Source organism: Micromesistius poutassou, assembly GCF_964030765.1.
Source record: "Micromesistius poutassou genome assembly, chromosome: 5".
Classification (NCBI taxonomy): domain Eukaryota; kingdom Metazoa; phylum Chordata; class Actinopteri; order Gadiformes; family Gadidae; genus Micromesistius; species Micromesistius poutassou.
This window is the reverse complement of record NC_140275.1, coordinates 11871274-11877377: the sequence shown is the minus strand read 5'-3', so window position 1 is coordinate 11877377 and position 6104 is coordinate 11871274.

Below are 6104 nucleotides of genomic sequence, written 5' to 3'. Positions count from 1 at the left end.
TCATTGAAACTTGCTCTTTATTGGTCCACTATATGGTCCATGAGATGTTGTTAATGTAATCAAAGTTCAGCCTTGGTCGTTAGGTGATCCAAAGGGAAGAGCTCATTCTGCTTTTATACACTGTGTCGTCCACATTATGGTGCAGGCACCGTGCACACAGTTTATACACATTTTACATACCTCAGAATCTGCATTCTGGAGCTGCACATTAACAAACACATACGTCACAGCTGGCATGAGGTCTTTTCTAGCAGCAAGTTATATGTAAATCTAGATCCATCCCAACCAATCCCTTTCAAGATGGGATACTTTTGTAACCCTTTTAGACACGTTGCATGGCCATTGAAATTCACATACACATACACAGACACACTCAAATACACACGCGGGCATGGTTGACTGAAGCGGTGACATCACTAATGCTTAGAGTACACTGGTGGGGACAAAGAGAGGATGGAGACAAAGCCAGACATTAGTATTCTGCCTAAGAGTCACAAGTCTGTCCTACTACGGACCTCATGTCAGTGTCGCTACAGGTGCCAGTGGCTACCCCATCTTTCTCTCTATCTTTTTCCTCTTTTTTTCTACCCATCTAGATTCAAGAGTCACAAGGCTTTATTGGCAAAAAAGACATTTACATGGCCAAAGCGCAAAAAGTAAAATAAGATACAAAATAATAATAGTTAACATTTAAAATATAAAATAAAATACAATATTATACAGATTTAAATGTGGATATACATGGAAACATATGATTGTAGTATTATATAATGAGGTAATGGTTGGGAAAGGGTTGAGCTAGATAAGACTTTTATTCAACCATCTCAGTAAACCTTGACAGTTTATGATCTTTATATTCTTATTCCTTCTCCCTCTCTCGGCTTCTTCTATATCTCTGTTTCTTATTTTTCTCTCACCTTTAATCCATGCTCCTGTATCTATTGTCTATCTGATTGTCCTCTGTCTCTGTATGTCTCTCTGTCTGTCTGTCTGAAAAACAAAATCTATTTTTTTCTGCAACCCATTATATTTTTTTGTAAATTCTCAACAAAAAAAAATGCAGTTATTCATTTGGTTCTCTTTCGTTGCAAAAAGTGGTATTTGTGGTGTATCTGATAAATTTACTGTCGTAACAGTTGATTACTTCATGCTCAACTGTTACCATTAAAAAATGGTCAGTGTGAGGGCTCCCCTTTTAATAGTGCCACAGTGACTTCCGGTGGTTTTATGAGCTACTCCATTCATGGCCAGCTGCACATCATACCATGCCTCTGTGTTAACCATTGGCCATTCAACCAGAGCATTTAAAACCAAGCACCTGGCATACTGACAAGATGTACATTTGAGAATGAGCAAGTCTAGGTATAGTGGGTATGGGTTACTGTGACAGACAGACAGGATAGTCGACGTGGTTTGGGTGTTTGGCTCACAGCTGAAAGGTGCTGGCCTTGAACTCACAGTCCACAGTCTACCTGTTGGTAGTTTTTGCTTTGAACAAAAGCTTCTGCCAAATCACTAAATAGTAAACTAGCATGTTCTTCTGTATGATGTTGGCTGTGTCCTAATAGCATTTTGCATTGTGTGATGTTAGCTATGTTGCGCTGTGTGATGTAAACTGTGATTTACTAGCATATTACATTGTCTGATATTATCAGTACTTCAGTAGCATGTTGCACCGTATGATATTAGCACTGCCATATGCATTACTAACATGTTCCACTGCTTGATGTTGGCATGCTATAATAACCTGTTTCACTGAGTACTGCACTCCACTGCGTACGCTAGCGAAAGCATTTGATAAAAAAGCTGAAGAGTTGAACATTGTTGAAAGCACAATACCAGAGTAGGTCAACCTTAAGCCAATAAACAAGGCCGTAAAATAAGTGGCGGTCAACACATATCAGCAGGAGAGAATACTGCCAGCGCATTCCTGCTGTGAACCCCTGGCAACGCATTCACGGCGACGCAGATTCAACACTTTCAGCCCATTTCTCATCCTCCCACAACCTCCCACTTCTGAACCTCCCACACTTAAAAACGCATGCAGACTAGAGGGATCTGATCTGCTGCATGACTATACAGGCAGGTGTGTGTGTGTGTGTGTGTGAGACGTGTGTGTGATTATATAGTTCTTACAAATAACTGAGTACTCATTGTCATAAATCAATAGTCGTACATTTAACATCACAACATCTTATGAGGTTGAAGAAATCGATGAAGACGTTATTACATTTTCATACCAAATCTGTGGAATCTTCTCAAAAATACACACACTTACACACACCCAAAACAGCTCAGTAGAAAGCCGAATTAGCCGTCTTCTAAGTGTTTATCTCTCGTGTCCTTTCTTGCCCTCTCTCTTACTCTGTCTCTCTCCGTCTGTCTGTCTCTCTCTGCCCGGTTACTCCTTCACTTCTTCTACACCGCCCGGTGTATTTCTATGACAACCTGGCCATCGTTAAGGTGCTACGAAATACCCCTCAGGCTCTTCATCGCCGGGGACGACGGTCTGGTGTCGCCGGGACAAGAGTTGGCTGAGACTGAAATGTTTGAGGGATACTCTTCCCAGCGTGGCCCCGTGCACGCGCGTGCACTTCTACAGGCTTATTCACTCACAAGGGGGCACACATATTTTCAGTCAGTATTGACATATTGTCAGTCAATCTCTCTCTCTCGCTCTGTCTCTCTCACACTCACTCACTCACTCACTATTCTACATATACAGAACACAGTCGACTGCACACCTGGGACGTAGCAGGAATGTTTAGCTCCAGCATTCATTTGGGGAATGCGTGGCACTTCCATTTCCACTTAACTGTGGAGTACTGTAGAAACGTTCTGTCATGGGAGACAGAGCCCAACTATTCTACAACAACGTTGATTTATTCCTTTATTATCAAAGGCCCTCCGAGGGTATAAAACTGTAAAGTCTGTAGGCGCAGAAAATGTTTGAGTATTCACCCGCAAAGTGTGTGGGGAGGAGAGAGGGAGCGAGAGCGAGAGTCCAGGGAGAGAGTCCAGCTGGGGGGCGTGTTTGTCTGGTCTGGTCTGTGGAGATAGTCTTCATGACCCCACCCTCCCCCTGATCTACCGGACCATCAATCAGCAGTGATACCAGCGTCCCACTCAGCCAGGGTTACCACGACGACCGGCGGTAAAAGCAGCCCCATAAACGATTCAGAGGCAAAGGATTGAGACAAAGGAGAGAGAGAAAGGGGAAGGGGGGGTGGGGGTGGGGGGGGGAGAAGAGAACAAGATGGACAGAGAGGGGAGTGAGCAAAAGAGACACAGAACATGTCTTGAACTTCGAAGTGTTACCTCATGCAAACTAGAGCTGTGGTACAATATGATGCCTCATCTGCTTACATACATTACACACATATTGTAAGATTGGTGTTGATTATTGCTCAAATTTCATGTTATTCTTCTGGACACATTGTTGTGATAAAATTGATTTAAGATTAGTGTTGACAGCAGACTTAATTGTGCGGTTTTAAACTTTTGTAGTCCAGTTTACTCTGTGCTGATCTGTTGCTTATCATTTTTCTCACTTTCTGTGTACCACTACCACCTTGTGGTCAAATAGGTCAAATGTTCGTTTTTTTAAATTTATTTTATCGTTTATTGTTTCTGTCCTCATCTTTGAATGCTTGCAGATTAGTTGTTAATCATGTCACAGTGACACTCTTTGACATGGTTTACATAACGTAATGTTCTATTTCAGCCCAGTTCATCACAATAGCCGCGTTTACATGGACACTTCTGATCCGATTAGAAGTGGAAGAACGGCTCCATCGGAATAAAAAATGATCATACTGTATATACGCCTCAATCGGAATACAATTCTCTGATCGGAATAGAATTCCATGCGGAATAGAAGAGGTGGTGTAGTCCACTATAATCGACATGTATACACTTATTCCGATTGGTTTGGGGTGGGTGCGGGTAACTTAGAGAGCATCAGCAGCTGCAGTAGTTCGCAATTGGTCCGTCGGTACTTTTATGCACCCCGAGCTTGACCGCTGTCAAGGAAAGTGGATTTTTTTTGCCTGATTCACGTCTTTCACTCCGCAAGTAGACCGGTAACTTATCAACCCCAGCATATTCGGTTTCTTTAGCGATGTCATCGTCTTTGGCGGACTATTTCTCTGCTGATCAATACTACAAATTGTAACAAATAAATTGTTAAATGACACACTGTGTGAAGTTTTTTTTTCGTTTTGGCAAGTAGGCCTACCCGTGTAATAAGCGGAATAATAGATAGAACGTCGCCGGTTATTATCGAAAATAAGCCCCTTCAGGGCGACGCAAGACACCTCCGCTTCGCGTTGGGGTCCGATTCGCCCTGTCGGGGCTTATTTTCCTGATAATGACCGGCGTTCTATACATTATCCCTTACATAGGCTAACAGCGCTCTCTCCCAAAAGGCTTGGCTGCAGCACTCTCATCCAAATACGTATTGTTTGCGGCGGAGGAGGGGGTAGGTATAAAGACCGGAGAAACTGTCGTCGCTCGGCTGTCCTTGCCGTGTTCTTTTAGAAAAGGTCGCTGAGTCAGGATCGCTTTTAACTCACTTTATTTGGTAAAAGTTTGGTGTGATATCTACGAAGCAAAAGGAGGGGAATTGTATAGTCATGCGTGGAGATACGCTTAGCAGGGCATCTAATTGATGCGGTACCTATAGCTTTCTGGTCCCTTGGGCTATGTGTTGTGACTTTCATAGTGAGCAGGCATGGCCTCCATAATGCGTTCTGATTGGCTAAGCATGGTGCTTAGCGCCTGCCTCCTGGATAACCGAATGTGTACTCGGTGCTGGTCCCTTGTGGCTATGTGTGGGCATTACAACGTGGTTTGTGGCTTGGTCCTGACCTCTTGTGGCTATGTGCGGGCATTACCCTTGTTTTTGTAGCCTCGAGCATCTGGGCTACTCAGACACCTGGCCTGCTGATATCTCTAGAATTGATACGTGTATGAATGGCTCTACACATGAGCGGATGCCTCCCGAATTGCCAAGGACACATCTGGTATGTTAGCATACGCTACATCCTCCTTCTTCTTAATTGAAGGAGCAGTCAGAGAAAAGCTCTCTCCTGCTAGGCTTTCATTAAAATCAAATACATAAAAATGCCAAATAGTGATAAGACGTCCATTAAGTCGCCGCCGTGCCAGATGTGTCAGGTGTGCGCGAGAGCCATACGAACGTACGCTTACCACTTTTGTAAATGCCATATATAGGCCTACAGTACATTCGGATCGCATGATGGGAATAGATCTATTCTGATTAGAATTCGAATCGGATCAGAAGTGTCCATGTAATCGCGGCTACTGATGAGACCTCAAAAAACACCTTCATCTTACTTGCTGAATGAAGATCCATCCATCCATTCACCCATCCATCCATCCATACGATTTATTTTAACAGTATGGTTGGAACTAGGGGTGCACGATAATTATCGGGCCGATAACAGAAATTATTAGGCCTACGTCATTCCGATATCATGACGACTAGCCCAGATAACATAGCCTACGTAATTTCAGTGCCCCGCTCCCACTATGATAACGCTAAATGATAGGTCTTATCGTAACCCTAAAAGTACACATCATACAATCAACATACATGAGTTCACAACTGCACGCGTATATAGAAAATGTTTTTTTTTTAATGTTACACCTTTCATGCTGTCGGCTCCCAGACCATAGTCGAGGAGCACAGGGGAGACGTTCCCTGTGGAGACGTTGATGTTCTCTCGGGGGTAACACCCTTTACCTTGACCGGCAGTGGGTCTGCTTATAGGTCGGAATGAATGCGGCCGCCGATTATTGACAGTCTGGGTACTTTATTCTTAGTTTCACTAACTTTACAATACACGTTTGCACAAACACATCCGGACTCCTTCATTACTTCACTAAACTGACACACGCTACCACTCGCTCACCTCGCTCGTCCACTCACACACACACACACACACACACACACACACACACACACACACTCACACACTGCCATTCCCGCGCACACACATACGCTACTCTCGTAACACTTATTATTGACAACAGTCAGCTGAACATTATAGGGTCCCGGTGTCGTGCCAGAAGTTGATTTT